Here is a 20,111-nt window from a genome sequence, read left to right as displayed (position 1 = left end):
AGGACTATTTTGCAACCATTTGTTTAGCTATTGATCCACTAAATTCAAAATAATTCTCTAGTACATGGATTCTGTCCATTCTTCTTGGTTTACAAATTCCTTATAAAAGAACATGGCCCAGGGTAGAGACATACTAAGTGTTTCTTGAGTGAAATGTTAGCCAGGGAAAGAGAGATATTTACATGAACTGTTATAATAGAACCAAGAATGACACATGTTTTATTGGAGAATAAAAGGTACATGAATATATAGAAGGAAAAAATAAGGAAAAAATAAGAATAGAAGATTTAATTTTGACCTAAAAGGACAGACTTTACAAGAGTAAGAGAGTGGAGAGGTCATTACAGGGGAAAAGTTCAATGTAACTAAATACATGGAGAAACAAATAACAAAAGTTGCTCAGTAGCAGGTGCAGAGTCTTATTGGCAAGTCTATGTGGTCAGTGGAGAAATGGGTGGACTGAGAAACGAAAACGTAAAAGAGATGTTCGATGTTAATATGAAAAGTTTCTAATGCCATGTTAAGAAATTAAAACAGGGGTGCCTGGGTGGCTGAGTTGGCTAAGCATCTGACTTCAGCTCAGGTCATGATCTCACCATTCATGGGTTCGAGCCCTACATCGGGCTCTGTGCTGACAGTTCAAAGCCTGGAGCCTGTCTTCAGATTCTGTGTCTCCCTCTCTCTGTGTCCCTCCCCTGCTCATGCTGTCTCTCACTGAGGCAGGCATTCAAGTGCCATTTAAGCTTTTTTGATAGGCTGGATGGGGAAATTTGCCTCAGTGTCAATATAAAACAATATAAAATGTTCAATATAAAATGGGGTTTTATATTTTACACACTCTTTAGAGGTGAGGAGGATGGGAAGATGGTCCAATACTTGAGACAATGGGAACACCACACACCTGAACGAACGCAGTGAATATTTATAAACAAAGAGCATCCAGAACCTGGCTGCTAACTCTGGTAGTTGCATATTTTCAAAGGATGCCCCAAAATATAAAAAATTGTATCTTCATGTGCTTTCAAAATGGAAGATGGTCTTTCACTATATGTTGCAATAGAGCCAACATGCAAAGATAAGACCTGCCTTCATAATGAAGTAAAATGTAATTTTCTGTGCATGATTTTAACTTCCTGGATGTTTAAAGGTCTTGCCAAGATTTGATATTGAATTAAATAATCAAGCACTAGGAGAGAAATTATAAGTTCAACCAGGAGAAACATGCTATTTTTTATGAGAACTGAATATGGATGAAGAGCTAGCAAAGCAAAAGAAACTGAACATTCCTACTAAAATGTTTAGAATGATTATATAACATTTACGAGGCATCTAAATCCTGGGTAGTATTTATATGCCTCACAGCACATTATTCATAATACCAAAGACTCATAGCACCTGATAATACTGTAAGTATATTCATAGTTGTGTATGTAGATGTTCACATTTAGAAATATGATATTTTATACATACAAATACACAAATACAGAAAGAAATTTAATACAAGCATTCTAGATTTACCCCCAAATGAACTCCAAATGGCCATAGTTTCATATTTCTTAGGCACTATAAATTATAACACATATCAGATAAATAAGACCACACTGCGAAAGAATTCATATTCTTATCTTTGCTAAGACAGATGGAAATCCATGTTACAGATAGGGAAGATTCTGAAGGTCAGGAATCTTATTATCCTTGTCAACGCCACCACTGCCCTAATTCTTTATTGCTCTAGTTCAAACTAGAGGTGGATGCTTACACTTTGGAAAACCTTTGGAAAACCATCTCCTCTTACAATCCTTACAGTCCCTGTTTCTAAGCTTATGGTCTGACCTTCATCTTGTCTAGACTTTCTTGTTATGTAGAGTTCTCTTTCACCACTTAATGCCAGTCCCACTCACTGGGCACTTAAACAACAATGCAACACAGTCTGTAATTCATCGCTTAATGGATTTGCATGTCATCTTAACCAGATGGAAAGGCCCTTGATGCACAGACCATGTATTATATACATTTTTCCCTCTGTAACACCTAACAATTTACTGAGTGCAAATTCATACTACCACATATAAACATATTGATGAATTGAATTGATTTGCTTAAAGGTTGTCATATAGCTTATGAAGACTCCCCAAAATTGCTTTTTCACAAATTACCCTTTCTATGTATGCTGGGCGTTCACTGTGCATATCACTCTTATAGTGTCATGTTTGCATTTGTGCCCCTCTGACTGTCCCCACCCTGCCACTCATAGAGCAACATACATGTTATGACTGGCTCAGAAATTCTCTCTGAGTAGAGAAAGCAGGTGTTAGCAGGGCTCACTATGCCTCCCATGATAAAGCCACTCCTCTGTGCAGCTCAGACTAGAAGTTTTCCCTAAGTAACAGTCAGAGAGGGTAGGAAAGACAGAATGAAGATCATATAAAGAGTCACAGACACTACCAGGTTCTCCACCCACAAAACTAACTAGGGAGAAAAACTTTAAATGAATTGGCCAGGTGCTCTAATTTCAGAAAACATTCAATAAATCCTTACACTGGGTCATAGAGGAGGAAAAGCTTGGTGAAGTCAGACAGAGGTCAACCTCAAACCTAGTAAGGCATCAGAGAATTCTACTCTGAGCAGACAAGTGCCTACTCAGATGCTGCAAACTTGTGCAGTTTGCTTCTAAATCTACATTTTCCCCTATTTTACCCCATCTCTTCTGAACTCCTTTTGCATTCTGGATGACTCCGAAAAAAACCTTTCTCTATATTGACCTTGTCTTGAATATTATAAATGGCTGTAATAGAATTTCAAAAATCTAAAGAAAAACTGTTTACCATATTGTTTGCATCAGATAGGTTTGCTCCAAAGCAGATGTGAGGGTTCCTTAAAAGTTTGTTTATTCTACTCTTATGTGTTAAAGAATATTTTTGCCCCTGAAGATCTTCAGTGTTTCCTTTTCTACTCTGCATGGGCCCTTGGCAGATGAGCCCTTTGGATTATATCAAAGGATCCTTTACCCTCTGTCTTTGTGTGGGTTTTAGCCAACAGGAGGTAAGTGAGTGGGGACAGGAGGCCAGCTTCCTCCCTGCTAGGTGACTAATGTCTGGCTGCATTCCTCAATCAGGCTTTTGTCCTAACAGTGACCTTTTTCCAAATTCTTTGTATTTCTTCAATCTTTGCCCCTATAGGACTGTCACTAGCTCCAGGATACTTCACTTTCCGGTACTGATTCTCCTGAATTCTGCCAATGCTCTTTTTAACGGGTCTCTTTACTTAAATTCCTTCAAATCACTGGTTTGAATATACCATCTGCTTCCTGCCAGGATGCCAATTAATATGCCTTTTATCCATTTACCAGGAAATCAATGTTTTAAAGAGAGATGAAAAAGACAGGAAGGAAAAGAGCATGGAAACTTTGTGTTCCTGGGCCTTGTCTTAGGAAAATGAAATGTTGTTCTCCATATATTGCCCCCAGCCACGGGTCATGGCTAATATAGCCAGTGGCGGCACATCTCCAATAATCATAGATAAGAGAGCGGGTAAATTGTGGTGTTGCCCATAGCATTTTAACCTAGAATGAAAAATGTTGGGAAGGGTCTCCATTTTGGTATCTTGGTAGAGATTGTCATGTGATCAATTTATAATCCAATGAATGGAGCAAATGTAACTCTCAGACCCATGTGTAGTTGGCATCCTAAGGTCCCTGCTTGCAGGAGGGTTCCACTTATTTTTTTTTTCTGTACTCCTGGCCCTCTGTATCGAAAGGTAATTTTATATTAGTGTAGCTATTTCCCCTTATTAGAGAAATATTTGAGCCCGAACTTACTCTTATTATTTTTAGCTGTGACCCTTTTTTGTCATCATCTCACCTAATTTATTGAGGTGAACATATAGCATATATGTTTGCGTTTTGACTAATTCAAACCTGCCTTTTACTTTTCTTATTGCTATTTGTGTTTATAAACAATATTCTCACATCATTTGCTATTTTAGTTAGGGTCGCTACAAAGAGCTATAGATAAAAAAGGTCATTTGCACCAAGCTTTAAGATTTCCCCCAACAGTCCTCTCTACTCCACAAACTCTATTCTGCAATTCAGATTCTAGATACTCATATTAACAGCTTTTTGAAGGAAAGACCAAGAATGCACCCCTGACTTTGTAAGTAATGGATTTTATTTTATAAAAAAATGACAAAATGCAAATTGGCATCGGGCTGCATATTATTTGGAAATAATTTATTCACAGTCTTAAGCTTACATCATATATCATGATACTAGAGTTATATTGGTATTTCTATCTCCAAGAATAGTTTTGAAAACACTTGTAACCATGATCATGCACCACATAAATATGCAAAAATTGTGTAGGTGCCAAGAAAATAAGGGAAAACCTAGAATTATTTTTCATCTTCATCAAATAAATTGAGCATCAGAGGGAAACGGCTATCATCTTCAGAAGCTCTCTACAGATTTCTCTACATTTGTCCACAGAAAATAAAGAGAGGCATTTTCAGATTTGCCTCTTTATAGGAATATGAGTACCTCTTTCAGATTTCCAGGAACTATGCCAAATTTGATGAGTATTTTATGTTTTAATAATGGATATGTAACCACTTAAATGTGCTTCAAGTGGAATCAAAAACAACTAGCAAAAAACAATAACACAGCAAAATTGGGATAGTAGTAGTAAAAAATGTAAAAATGTTTTGAGATCTTCACATAGGTTTATATTAACCATTGTTATTACTCCCATACACAATGCGTTAATACCTCTAAGAAACAGTGGCTTCAGTGTTTTATAGTGTTTGTCAGCTTAATTTTACTTACTGGACAATTTAAATTGATGTGAAATAATTTAAGGCAAATCTCTAGTCTTTCAAAGAACTTTAAAAGAATAATGAATTAGAGCTCTATTTAGAAATTATTTTCTAATAAAACATTATAAGCAGTTGGGTCATTACATCTAGTTTGAAAGCCTATATATATGGGGGAAGAAATTCACAATGGCTCATGCAGCTAGCACATCTACTAAATGCTCTGACACAGAACGAGCAGGAACAGGAATATGTCTTTTAAACTAGAATCCAGGTTGCAATCGCTGAAAGTGTGGCCCTGAATGGACAGTGCATATTTTCTATCTTGCAAGGTGACCTGGCAACACACAATGAAAATGCCTGGGGCAAAATACACCGGGGGCTGTTCCTTTAAAAAAGGACTCAGAATAGTATGATGTCTTGTCTTTTCCTAGGGATGTAGGAAAGATTATCTCTGCTAATATTTGGAAACATAATTCGATAGAGAAACACATCATCGGATGTATTAGAGGATTGGACAAAGTACACAATGGCTGGAATTGTACACTGATGAAATATAATCCAATAGACATGTCACTATGTTATTAAGGATGGTGACTCCACTTAGAACCAGAAGACTTTCTGTAATGGTTCAGTAGCAATAAATAAACCCAGAGTATACTCGAGAGAGAGAGAGAAAAGCAAAGGGAGGATCTCATGAAATGGCAGATTTTCAGGTCTGAACATGTGTTTCTTTTTCTCACATGCCTTAGATTCATGTCAGTTGTAGCTCAAACTCCATTTTCTTTTGAAAATTTTAAGCCTGTTGCTTGTTATGATCTGAATGTTCCCAGTCATTGTTATTTATCAACACTTCTGATAAGCACTTACTCTGCTTTTAGTGTACAGAATGTTACACAAGCTCACAGTGTTCTGTCTGGACAGACCTAGAAATAGACCTAAAATGCATCGCCATGGTCCCTAAAGTCTAACTTCCATAGTGCTTACTGAGGTGAAAAGAAGATGCATTCTTCCACCTTGAGTCACATCTTAGCCTTAACCCAGTTAGAATACTAGAAGGAGAGAGTCTTGGATTTACATAGACACATGGGGCTCAGATTGACATTTCCCACATTTTTGAACATCAACAAATTATTAAAATTACTGAGTGGTAGTGCTATATCTGTAGCTTGTGGGTCTATAATAAACTTTTTATGTAATAATTTGTATAAAACATATAGCATGAGGACTGTCTAAAGATTCCTCACAAATTATATTTGCTTTTTTCTAAGATAACATCAATATTTACCACATATAATTGTTGCCAGGACTAAATGAGTCAATGGACATAACTTTTAGAATGAACTGGGGTACATATTGGTACTCTTTTATAAGTTTAGAAGCTATTTTTATTATTATTTACCAATGCATTAAGATCTCAGTAACATTAATTAAATCATTAGGGTTAAAACTAATAAGGATTACAGCAATGAGAAATCAGTGACTTGAGCAAATTACTCAAACTAGGTATTTGTATATAGAAAAGAAAAATCTGAATTGGTGACTCTTTTTGTTGTTATAGTTATAGTTATTCCTTCAGTAAATAAGTACAGCACCAATAGGACAAATATAAAGAGATTTCTTATAAGAAATTGGCTCAGGATATTAGGTAGGTGCATAAATTCCAAGTCTGTAGGGTGAGTCAACAAGTTGAAGATCCAGAAGAATCAATCATGTACTTCCTGTCCAAAGGCCAGCAGGCTTAGAACTTAGGAAAAGCCAAAGTTTTGGCTGGAGTCCAAAGGCAGAAAAAAATGTAATGTCCCAGTCTGAAGGCAATCAGGCAGGAAGAATTCTCTCTTACTCAGGGGACTGTCCATCAGTCTTTTTATTTTTTTCTTTTAATTTTTTTAATTTTTATAGTCAGGCCTTTGACTGATCAGATGAGGCCCATCTACATGAGAGACAGCCATCTATTTCACTCAGTTGCTTGATTCATATGTTAATCTCATCCACAAAAACCCTCACATCCTCATCCAGAATAATGTTTGACAAAATATCAGGGTACCCTGTGGCTCAGTCAAATTAACATGCACAAAGTTAAACATCATGCTCTAGATTTCCAGTCTGGTTATAGAGACAAGAAGTATTCTTTTAAAAGTTTATATAACCAACACAGCATTAATTCACCATCTGAGTAGCACCATCCACATCTTCTAAACAACTCTGGTCAGGAATTTACTGAGGTCCTACCATATGTTAGACACTGTGAATTGAATCTTGTTCACAGATGAACAGCTGTAGATATGAAATAAGCACAACATATACCTCTTACTTCACATGACATAATGGGGAGTTTGGACTTCATCTGATTGAGAGTGGGAAGCTAAAGGCAGATTTAGATAAGAAAGTAATTTGATCAGATATGTTTTAAAATCATCCCTTTTACAGTAATGTTTAAGGTGACCAGAGAGATACTTAATGTTTTGTGGCTCTCATATCCTGGACTTCCAGATATGAGAATACTGCAGGGCTCAGGTCTTGCTATTTACTAATAACATCTACTTCACCTAATTATTTTGGGCCTCCCCTGCAGTGCTTAAAATGCACAGGCTGACATTTACCTGTGACCTGAAGAGCTGCACAATCTCGCACATCCTGAGAGATGTGTCCACTTATCCCTTCCCAGACTGCCTTGCCATTAATCTTTCTATCTTATTCTAAGTTGCTAACCTTGTGAAAAACTCATATCCAATGCCTCTGAAGTAGCATCGATGCAAACCTTAGGCCAAGTCTTCATGAAGTGGAAGACCAGATATTGGTCCCAAAGTCCTGCCCATTGGGGAAATTTCCCTCCACTGCTGTTTTATAGAGTCACCCTTAAGTAGAGTTGCATTTACTTCTAGCTAGTGCCAGCATATTATGAAGATCCATTTTATAGCTAGTCTGATATTTTCCTTCTCCATTAACTTATAATTGGGAACTCCTGATGAAGCCATAAGTGTGCAATAAAGGAATAAGAGTAAAGCACTAAAGCAGTAAGAGCAGATACAACAAGAACCTGAACCATCTGCTTGTGGTGTTCACATTAACCTTTAAAATCTTCCTAGGTTTGGTCTTCCATAACATTTCCACTTTTTTTCAAGTTTTGGCAGTGAGTACCACAACCAATTATGATCATTGAGTCTCCAACTATCCTATGTTAAGACATTAATTTCCACTTGGCCCCAAAGCAAGTCAACCTTTGCTTTAACAATGGGGAATATTAGTTGGCAGTGGAAAACATCATCCCTCCCCAAAAGTGTAGGCATCTACTCTGACTCTCTTATGAGGGTTTCCTAGAGGCTCCATACAGTATGTCTGCATGCCACAGATACTTCCCTTACCATGGATTCTGTGGAGTTATGAGAACCAAGTGACAGGAAAACTTGGATCACAGTCTGTATCTTCTTCAAAGCCATTTTTTGTTTTGTTCTGAATTCCACTTGAAACCAGCAGCCTTGAAGATTATATAGCATGTGGGTCAGACCAACACAACTGTGTTTCTTTGTGGTCAATCATGCAGATGCAACACTTCTTTCTCAGTTTAAAGATGATATAATTGCTGGGCAATTGGGTGGCTCAGTAAGGTAAACATCTGACTTTTGGCTTCAGGTCAGGTCATGATCTCACAATTTGTGAGTCTGAGCCCCACATTGGGCTCTGCACTGACTGCATGTTGCCCACTTGAGAGTCTCTCTCTGTTTATCTCTCTGTCTCTACCCTGTTTCATCTCTCTAAACAAACAAACTTAAAAAAAAAAAGATGATATACAGCTTGCATGCATCACCTTCTTAGATCTTCACCAATGCAACAAGCCTCTGAACTCTCTCAAATATTATTGTCACTCTTTGATATGCATATAGCTTACTAAGTTACCTAGAATGTTTACTACTTCCTGCCTACCCAGTTCAGTTAACTTCATATCATTAAGAAAAATGACCATGTTTCTGTGCTGTCAAGATTACCAAGTTCCCCTGCTGGGAGCCTCAGTCGCCTTGCTGGATGACAGTCACAGTGAGGAAATGGCTGCGTTTGCACAGCTCCTGCCATGAGAAACCGAAACTAGTATCTCCTCCTGCTACTATTGGCTCATGTTGGAAATGGCTCATGCTGGTATTGACCAGGCCTCACAATATTCCAGATCAGACCAATATTCCCCACACAGACTGCTCATAAGGAAAAGCATGTTCCTGCCTTTTCAAAAGAGACTTCAGATGAAAGCATTGTGGATGATTGTCAAAAGGCTCTTCCTATGGGCCTTGCAGATCCAAGGCTTACATAATAAAGGGGGCTAAGAACACAAGAATTACAATTGAGTCTGGCCCTGAGACAAAGAGCTTAATTTAGAGTTAAGGACAGATATCCACCCCCACCCAATTGTTTCTCCTTGGAGTAATGGCCCCCCAAGGCATTTGTGAGTGACCTATTCTGGCCTTGAATATGCTGATTGCTCCCTGTGAAAGAACCTATTGAGGAACTTCTTCTTTTGTGATTATGGGAGCAAAAGTGTTTCCTGAAAGACCTGTTTTTCTTAATACTCCTTAAACAAGCAATTGACCCCTGCTCACAAAGAACTTCACCTTTTTTATGCTAAAAACTTTGTATTGTATGCTAAAGATATCTTCCTTCCCCGTAGGATAAGTATCTAAATCACTTACCTCAATCACTATTGATAAAGGTTATGCAGGAGTCTTCTACAAATCTATGTTCTGGGAAATTATTACATATCAAAGAAGTTTGTCATCAGAAATCATAGTCTAAGGCAAATGCCACTTCTGTGCCATCCCCCAAACACTTAATTATAAAATAAAGTTGAGCCCCAGTCAGAGCAGAGATGCCTGCCTGGTGATCAGAAAGAATCTAGTGACTCTCTCATCCCTCCCTCGCCAACACCTTCCATCCTTCAGGGACCCCTGGACCTGGCCAGAGCCGGGCTCCAACATTCCCCCTTGTACATTGTTGGTAGGAATATAAATTGGTACCACCATTATGAAAGATAGTTTGGAGGTTCCTCAAAAAGTAAAAAATAGGACTGCCAGCAATCTCACTTCTGGGTTTATATTTAAAGGAAATAAAATTGCTATCTCAAATAGATATCTGAACCCTCATGCTCACTGAAGCACTATTCAGGATAACCAAAATGTGGAAACAGCCTCAGTTTCTTTTGATGGATGAATGGATAAAGAAAAAGTGATCTGTATATACAATGAAGTATTATTCAGTTTTTTAAAAGAAGGAAATCCTACCATGCATGACAATATAGATTAACCTAGAGGACATTATGCTATGTGAAGTAAGCCAAACACAGACAGTACTTATATGTATAATCTAAAAAAGTTGAACTCATAAAATCAGAGGGTATGAGAGTGGTTCCATGGACCAGGGGGTGGAGAATATGGGGAGATGTTGGTTAAAGGGTACTTCTAGTTGTGACATGAATAAGTTCTGGAAACCCAATATATAGCATGGTGACTAGAGTGAATAAGTATTTATTATATACCTGAAATATGCTAACAAAGTAGATCTTAAGTATTCTCACCACATGCATATAAGGTAAATGAAGAGGTGATAGATAATGATAATTAGCTTGACTGTGGTAATCATTTCTCCATGTATACATACATCAAAACACCATATTATACATTTAAATAGATATGATTTTTATTCATCCATCATTCCTCACTAAATATGAGGGAAAAAAAAGAGAAAGATGAAAGATCACCAAATTTCCTCTATGTTATATAATGAGAGAGTTAGAGAATTGTCACAATCTGGAGACAAGAGACTGTGGGGACACTACAGTCTTTGCCCAGGGAAGACAAACAATTTGTGAATGTCTATGATAGTAGGGTTGTAGAAAGAAAAAGATTTTCAAGGCCAATAATTGTATGCCAGGTGCCAAAAATTTGTGTTTATTTGTTTCAGCAAAGATACCACATTTGGATTTATAATTGTGAATTACAGCATGACCCGGTTATGTCTACAATAATCTGTCATTTTGCATGAACCATTTAGCTTTGCTACTGACCAAAATGCGCAAATTAAATAAGGATGATATGGTAATCAAGATATTTGCATCTATCAGGGCTTTAATAAAAGTACTAATTTGTCATACTTCTAGGAAACCCATATAGGTTTTGGTTTATTGTCTTGGAGAGGCATCTCTAGGGACTTCCACATGCCTTTTGTTCCTATAAAAGTTCAGGGAAACATTGTGGGGATTCTTTCAATTACTTAGTGTATCTATTCCTGTAATAGTATTTGGCTCTAGAAAACAAAACAAAACAAGGAATGGCCCCTCAGTCCTACCTGAGAGATTATGACATATATTTATCTAAATTTCCAATTATCATCTGGTCTCCAAAAGCCTCTGCAGCCAGTGAGCTAGGGAAGCACTTTAGGTCTGGTGATTGCTGTAAGTTCAAAGTTACTATATAATATTAACAAGAAAATCTGAGCATTTACCTTTTTGAGCTCCCTATGACTCTGGAATTAGCTCTTAACCACTTCCGGAAAGGCTTAGGGAAACAATACTTAGCCACAATACTGTGTCTTCCTCAAAGGATAAGGTCTTACCCTCAATCAATCTGGATCAGTTAACCAGCTTATGGCCTTTGGTAAAGACCATCACCTCTCTGACAGTGGCTCACGTTTGGTTTCTTTGATTTAAAAAAAAAAATTAACATTTATTTTTGAGGGACGTAAAGAGACAGAGCACAAGCAGGGGAGAGACAGAGAGGGAGGGAGACACAGAATCGGAAGCAGGCTCCAGGCTCTGAGCTGTTAGCACAGAGCCAGACCCAGGGCTTGAACCCATGAACTGTGAGATCATGACCTGAGCCAAAGTCCGATTGATGTTTAACCAACTGAACCACCCAGGTACCCCTCAAGTCTGGTTTCTTTGTATCATACTTAGAAATTTTCTGTTTATGTATGTGTCAAGCAGCATCTTAGAACACTTCTCATCTATTTAATTTTTCAGGATTCTATGATTCATTAGTTATCACAACAGTTCCTTATGGGTCCAAACTCTCTGATTACCACTCTTGTGGGGAACTGTGTCTTATTATGATAATTATGCCCACTTTGTCTCTAATGATACATTTTACCTGTGAAACTTCTGTAGAAATGTACAGCTAAGAGGTACCTGGGTGGCTTTGTTGGGCCACCGACTCTTGATTTCAGCTCAGGTCATGATCTCAGGGTTAGTGAAATCAAGTCCCATGCTGGGTTCTGCACTGACAGCATGAAGCCTGTTTGGGATTCTATCTCTGCCTCTCTCTTTGCGCCTCCTCCCCTCATGCATGTTCTTACCACAACCTGTCTCTCTCAAAATAAATAAACATTAAAAAAAAAGAAAGGTACAGCCAAACTACGGCAATCCAACAACACTTGAGCCTTGGGAGTAACACTGTGAATTCATTCTTTGCACACATTGTTCTGCTTCTGATACCTCACTGTCCAAACTCCTCTGAAAGCCAAGGGGGCAAGGCACACACTGATACAGTCTAGAGCATGGAGAAGATAGAGAAGGATGGAGAGTGAATCTAGAAAAGCAAAGGGGAAAGAACCAGTACCCCACTGGAAGGTGAGATCCATGGTGCCAGTGGCATTGTCCATTATCTTCCTTGCGGTATACCCAACTTTTAGTACCATCACATAGTACATGTTACATAAATATTTGTTGAATGGATGGATAAATAATTATAAGAAGGGGTGGATATACTTGAGATTGCAGACATGTAACTATATATCAGGAAAAGCACAGACAAGGAAAATACATGAGAAAAAAACAAATAGAAACTATGGTAGTTGGATTTTCAATAGATAGTAGCTGTTAGCACCGCTTTTAAAGGACAGACTAAGCCTGTTTTCTCTAGATGAACATTGACTCTTAAAGGCTAATTGTTACCACTTGGCATATATGGTAAAATTTCAGAATCAAAAGGAATTGCTAGATTTGCTCTAAAATATTTCTTTCCAAATTATTCTGTAGAAATCTGTGATTCTATTCATGTTATGATGACATTAAGCTCAATACACTCTTTACATGTTTAACAGATAGATTCCTAGGGAAGAGGATGATTATCCATTTCAATGTAAACAAAAGTTTTATACCCTTTCTCAAAAAAATATTTTATTAGGGAAGAGAAAAAGAGAGTGCTTTAATAGTGGGTATCCATTGGGAAACAATGAAGAAAAATTATTTTTATTGTTCACGGACCAATAGGAAAGGAGAAACTACAAATGTAATGATAGAATGTATGGTCTGTGGCAGAAAAAAAAAAAAAACTGGTCACAAATTATCTGAAACTCTTTCTACTAAAAAGTCAAGTTAATTTCTTAGTCTTTTGATGCCAGGTCTAGCCTTTGGCTTACTTTGTTCAGTGGGGTATGAGAAAATGTGACATAAGTAAAGGCTTGTGCATTTTGGGGCTTGCTTATTGCTATTGCTGGGACTCCTTCCAGCTCCAGAGAAATAAACTTGGGATAATCTGCTGGGTGACAAGACCTACGAGGCCTTGACCCATGTAACATCAAGCCAGCCACCAGACAGGTATATGAGCTGCCCTAGACCAACTATTTCCAGCCACCACATATGTTTGTGAAGGAATCCTAAATTATTCTACCCCAACTAACTTGACTCAAGCTGGAAGAAATACCTAGTCAATCCACAAAACCATGAAAAACAATAAATGTTTATGATTTTAAGTACTTGTTCTTGAAATGATTTGTTACACACTTTTGTTGTTGTTGTTGTTGTTTGCGATTAACAGAGATTTTTCCTCCTGGATAAAAAGAAATAATGGCTAAATACTTGACGTGACAAGAATACATGGTGCTAAAGAGATTTATTTGAGATGCCATAGCACTGACTCCTGCCCTTTTTCTACTCTGATTTACCTCTTCTTTACCATTTCTGACTCTTCCCACAGGATTTCAAATTGGTATTGGATTTGTTGTGGGTAGAGCCAATCATACTTGTTGTGGGTGAAGAAGTCTCTTTGTCACTAAGAGACACATTAAGGTCATTTGTCAACTTCTACCACAGGACCTTCATTCTTGTTCAAGTTGCAAATCCCCTAGGCTGAGATCATATTTTAAACTGCTTTCTGTCACTTTTGCTTTTCATGGGCAGAAATTTCAGCTTCATACTCAAGAGGAGATTTTGATAGAGAAACAGCATGAGACTAATGGACTCCTAAAGGTAAAAAGTGGCAGCACAACTGATTAGAAAAAGGAAACCGTGTTGAGGAAGGGAGAGAAGTTGAAAATAAAAATCCAACTACTCTAAATTTTGCCAAGGGTGGGCTTTGGTCATATGTGCATATCATATACTGTCAACAATTCCTATAACTGAATCCTTTGTAAAACTTCATAACATTCAAGATCTACCTTTCTCTCTCTCCTTTCCTGCCTAAGACAAGAGAGCTACGAAATAATTTTCAAGAACATAAATTTATATTACTAATGAAAATCAGGTGATACATATCAGATACATGCCAAACTATATATGTATATATGTTATAGGGATATATGTATATATGTGTGTGTATATATATATGTATGTATATATATATATACATGACTATGTTATATGCACTATTATATGTACTAATCATGCCATATGCTTACAGTAAAATTTCCCTTCTTCCCTTATCCTCCCTCAGACTTGCATAATTATTAGAATCATGCTTTAAGCAGTAAAGAACTGTAGGTATAATGTGATACACCTTTTATTGCTAGCATAAGAGTAAAAGGCAGTTGTCATCTTTGAGCGGTGTTATTTGATTATAGGGGTGAATTCCATATGAGAATGATAGAGCCATTTTAAGGTTATCAGAAAGACAGGTACCAAAATAATGTATCATTTACAAAATGCAATTTGAGCATGCCCTTTGTCCTGTCACAATTCAAGAAAACGAGATACTTTTTGAAATTAAAAGTCAATATCCAAAAGCAGATAAAATGCAGTGATTGATATTTCTCAGGCACATGGCGTCTTCTATCCCAAAAAAGCTTTACACCATAATAATTTGCATTCCATAGTACTTTTCTTGTGAGATTTTTCAAAGCCTATTACAATAATATGAATTCGACTATGGTGCATTTCCTTGAAGTAGGGATTTATTTCTCATATCCCCGTTTTACACATAAGCACATCAGGTGCTTTGCTGAAGGCTACACAGCAACTTCTAAGTCAGTTAGGAAATTGATCCTAGAAATCCTAATTTCCTATCTCTTGTTCCGGTACCTTGACAAAACCATTTCCCAAATAGAGAAACATATTACTCTTCAGCTAAATAACAAATTAAAGACATGCTGTCTCATGTAATCTTGTAAATATGCTTTAAAAGCCACCAGTACTCCTGAGAGTTTCACCATCTGGTTCCCATAGTGGCAAAAAAAATTGGAGCTGAGAGCAGAAGAGACACTGAATTATTTTCAGCAGCCAGAGGTGGACTTCTGCACAGACTAGAGCATTTGATTAGAATCTCCAGATTATCTATGCAATGGAGAAGTCAATGTCATCTGCAGTCCTGCTAGAGAATACCAGACCTAGAAAAGAGAAAACAAGGTATGAAGACTCATAACCAATCTGTGGTAAACACATTTAGTACTAAGTAATTACAACCTGTGGCAACCAATGTTCAAGATGGCTCCCAGTGAACCTTGCTGCTTAGCATCCACGCTCTTGTGATTGCCCCCTCTTACTGAATTAGGGCTACATCATAAAAAGTATTGCAGCTTCCACATTGCTCTCTAGAATCACCCCTTCAGGGAGGCCACCCACCATGACATGAGAACGCTTGAACAGCCCTGAGGCTCAAGTGGTAAGGAACTAAGACTTTGGTAGACAACCAGCACTGGTATTCTAAGCATGCAAGTGAGCCATCGTGCGAGTGAGATGCTCCAAGCCCAACCAAGTCCAGTGAGCCACATGCTCATGAAAGGCCTTATACCAGAGCTTCTCAACTAAGCTGCTCCCCAGATCCTGACCCACAGCAACAATGAGACATCTGAAAGATAATAAACGATTCTTGTTTCCTGAGCCACTAAGTTCTGGCAGAATCTGATGTATAGCACTGGATAACTTATAGTTAATCAAACAATTGATAAGCCTGAGAAAAATAAGTAGTTAAGTTAGTTTTTGTTTTGTTTTGTTTTGTTTTGTTTTTCAATTCAATTCAACAGCTATTTAATGAACCTCTACTTTCTATCGGGTACCATAGAAAAGACACTGGTACTAGTATGTAACCCCCAAAACTGAGGACAAAAGTGGCTTATCTCATTTAAAAAAAAAAGCAAGTAAGGTAAATAGTGAAAACCATGCAAACTTCAAAAGATAGAAGTTATTCATTATGAAATTACATGATTCCTTATGTAAGATTTTCCAATGGTTTTTCTCTAGCACTTTTGAGTTAAATTAAACTCTGTGCCACACCCGGGTCCTAACTAAGCCTCACCTGTTGCCTCTCCAAACATTCTACACTTCAGTCCCTTGAACATGCCAGGCTCTTTATTATTTAGAGCTGGAGCAGATGCTCTTCCTTCAGCCTCATCCAGTTCTGCTCTCCCACCCCTGGCCTTGGTCATATCCTTTACCTCATTAACTTCTTCAGGTCTCAGCTTCAATGTCGCCTCCTTTACGAGCCTTTTTTGGAGTACTTTTTGTAACTCCCCCATCACTACATGCACAACATATAGACACAAATAAACATATATTTTTATTGTCATGTGATCCCTACTTGTTTCCCTTAAATCACCAATCCAATTTTTAAAAGTTTATTTATTTAAATAGACTGAGAAAGAGAAAGAGGAAGCATGAGTAGGGAAGAGGAAGAGCAAGAGGGAGAGAGAATCCTAAGCAGGCTTCTCACCATCAGCGCCAGGCCTGGTGCAGGGCACGAACTCATGAACCCTGAGATCATGCCCTGAGCCCAAGTCAGACACTCAAAGTCAGATGCTCAACTGACTGAGCCTCTCAGATGCCCCTCACCAATCCAATTTGTAAAATGGAGTCTGTGTTTGTTTTCTTTACTGGTTTTATATGCCCATTAGTTAGCACTATGCGTTCATATATTAGATGAGTAATAAATACTTGTTGAAGGAATACTTGAAAATCAAAAATATAAACAAATCACTATGAACACTGGAGGGTTTGTTAGATCCCTTTAGGAAGACTTCCTGGAAGCAGTAGCATTTAAGTAAGCCTTACTGATCACTTTAAGTTTCAGAAAGCTAGCATATGTGATAGAAATTATTCCAGTGGAATCATTGTATATGGAGAGTGAGGAGGAAGAGCCAAAACTGTTTTTCAGTAAGTTATGTTTATTTTCTGTAGCCAGTCTTCATCCTTGTCAGAGTAAACACGAGTCTCTGTTTGAATATAAAACAGTATTGCCTGGCAGAAATTGTAGGAAGGAATGGAAATACCACCCCAGCTGAATTCTGTTGTTGTGCATTGAATCACTTCTATTGATTCAAAACTCAAAAATGAAATAAGGGAGTAACGCTCCATCAGTGGTGGTTCTCAAGTGTGGGTGTGGGAGGAGTGAGGTGGGTTTATAAGAATGATCTGCAGTTGTGTTCACATTCAGCATGCTTCATCTGAATACACTGTCAATATTTGGGGCAATTGTGTGAAGTCTGAAAAATTTATTGAGATACTGTTAAGAACTACTGGACACAGGTCATTTTAAGTGAAACATCTGAGAATGGGATATGAATATGAAATGATGTCCAATTAAAGAACATCCTACAATATAAAAATATAAGAAATTGAACTCTCAACTGCTTTGTGAAGACAGAGTCACAGATGCCATGAGTTTAAGTTAGGAGAGACTTTTTCACATAGATCCCAATCTAATAAGTTTTTTTTGCAAATTGTCACACAAAGTTGTAACTCCTTAATGAAAAAAATGTATACATAATGAAAGTAACCAATCAACATGTACTACAGAATGGTACACACATCATTCATAGCTCGGGTGGAGAATCTGATCAATGGAGTTGTCCATATTTGGACATATATGCAGGTAATCTATCAGTTGAAATGAGAAGACCAATTATGGGGATCTTAGGTCTGAGTTAAGAAACCATAAATCATAGGGTTCTTATCCTTTCTTTCATTAATATGGTATATCACAGTGATTGATTTGCCAATATAGAACCATCAAACCACCTTTGCAATGTAGGAATAAATCCCACTTGATTGTACTGAATCATTTTTTTAATGTATTTTTGGATTCAGTTTGCTAGTATTCTATTTAGTTTTTGCATCCATGTTCATTAGGGATATTGGCCTTTAGTTCTCCTTTTTAGTGGAGTCTTTATATGGTTTTGGTATCAGGGTAATGCTGATCTCCTAGAATGGATTTAGAATGTTTCTTTCCTTTTCAATTTTTTGGAGTAGTTTGAGAAGAATGGGTACTCGTTCTTCTTTACATGTTTGGTAGAATTTGCCTGTGATGCCATCTGATCCTGGACTTTTGTTTGTTGGGAATTTTGTGATTACTGATTCAATGTCTTTGCTGTTATCAATCTGTTCAAGTTTTCTATATCTTCCTCTTTTGGTTTTGGTAGTTTATATGTTTCTAGGAATTTATTCATTTCTTCCAGGTTGTCCCATTTGTTGAATATAGTTTTTATAATATTCTCTTATAATTGTGTGCACTTCTGTGGTGTCAGCTGTTATTTCTCCTCTCTCGTTTGTGATTTTATTTACTTGGGTCCCTTTTTTTTCTTTTTGATAAGTCTAACTAGAATTTTATCAATTTTATTAATTTTTTCAAAGAAAGAGCTCCTAATTTCATTAATCTGTTCTATTTGGTTTTTAGCTTTTATATCACTTATTTCTGCTCTAATCTTTGTTACTTCCTTCCTTCTTTCTGCTTCCTTTAGTCTTCAGTTGTTATTCTTTTCCTAGCAAGGTGTAAGGTTAGATCGTGTATTTGAGGTTTTTTGGGTTTTTTTTTTCCTTCTTGAAGAAGGCATGTATTACAATTTACTTCCCTCTAAAGACTACTTTCGCTGCATCCCAAAGGTTTGGGACCTTTGTGTTTTCATTTTTATTTGTTTCCATGTATTATTCTTATTTCTTCTCTGATTTCCTGGTTGAGTCACTCATTGTTTAGTAGCATGATGTTTAACTTCTATGAATTGTGGTCTTTCTACATTTTTTTGTGGTTGACTTCTACTTTCATAGTGCCATGGTCAGAAAAGGTGCATGGTACGATTTCAAGTTTTTTGTACTTGTTGGGGCATGTTTTGTGACATAATATGTTATCTGTTTGGAGAATGTTTCATATGCACTTGAAAATAATGTAATTATGCTGTTTTAGGATCGAATGTTCTGAATATATCTGTTAAAAACCATATGATCATTTCAATAGATACAGAAAAAACATTTGACAAAGTACAACATCATCCATGATAAAAAAAAAAAGACAACAACTCAATAAAGTAGGTTTAGAGGGAACATAACTCAACATAATAAAGGCCCTATATTAAAAACCCACAGCTAATATCCTAAATGGGAAAAATACTGAGAACTTTTCCATTATAAACAGGAACAAGACAGGGATGTCCACTCTCTCCACTGTTATTTAACATCACACTGGAAGTCCTAGCCACAGCATTGAGAAAAAAAAGAAAAAGACATCTAAATTGTTAAGAAAGAAGTATTCTTTCATCTGCACTGTTTGCAGATGACATGATATGCTATATAAAAAAAAATAATGAACGTGGGGCGCCAGGGTGGCTCAGTCTTTCAAGCATCCAACTCTTGATTTTGGCTCAGGTCATGATCTCGCAGTTCATAAATCAAACCCCACATCAGGCTCTTCTCAGAGTGTGGAGCATGCTTGGGATTCTCTCTTCTCAGAGTGTGGAGCATGCTTGGGATTCTCTCTCTCCTTGTCTCTCTCCCTGCCCTGCATAACTTGCTCTCTGTCTCTCTCTCTAACTTTCTATCTCTCTACCTCTCTCTCTCTCTCTCTCAAAATAAATAAATAAATAAATATTAAAAACGAAAAAACTCCATCAAAAAACTGCCAGAACTGATAAATAAATTCAGCAAAGCTACAGGACACAAAATTAATATACAGAAGTCTGTTGCATTGCTATACACCAATAATGAAGCAGCAGAAAAAAGAAATCAATGAATCAATCCCACTTTTTGTTGTACCAGAAACAAAAGCTACGTAGGAATAACCCTAACCAAAGAATTGAAAGACCTGTACTATGAAAACTATAAAATACCGATGAAGGAAATAAAGATA

The sequence above is a fragment of the Crocuta crocuta genome, unplaced genomic scaffold (genome assembly GCF_008692635.1).
Source record: "Crocuta crocuta isolate KB4526 unplaced genomic scaffold, BGI_CrCroc_1.0 scaffold264, whole genome shotgun sequence".
In the NCBI taxonomy this organism is placed as follows: Eukaryota; Metazoa; Chordata; class Mammalia; order Carnivora; family Hyaenidae; genus Crocuta; species Crocuta crocuta.
This window is presented reverse-complemented; position numbering follows the sequence as displayed.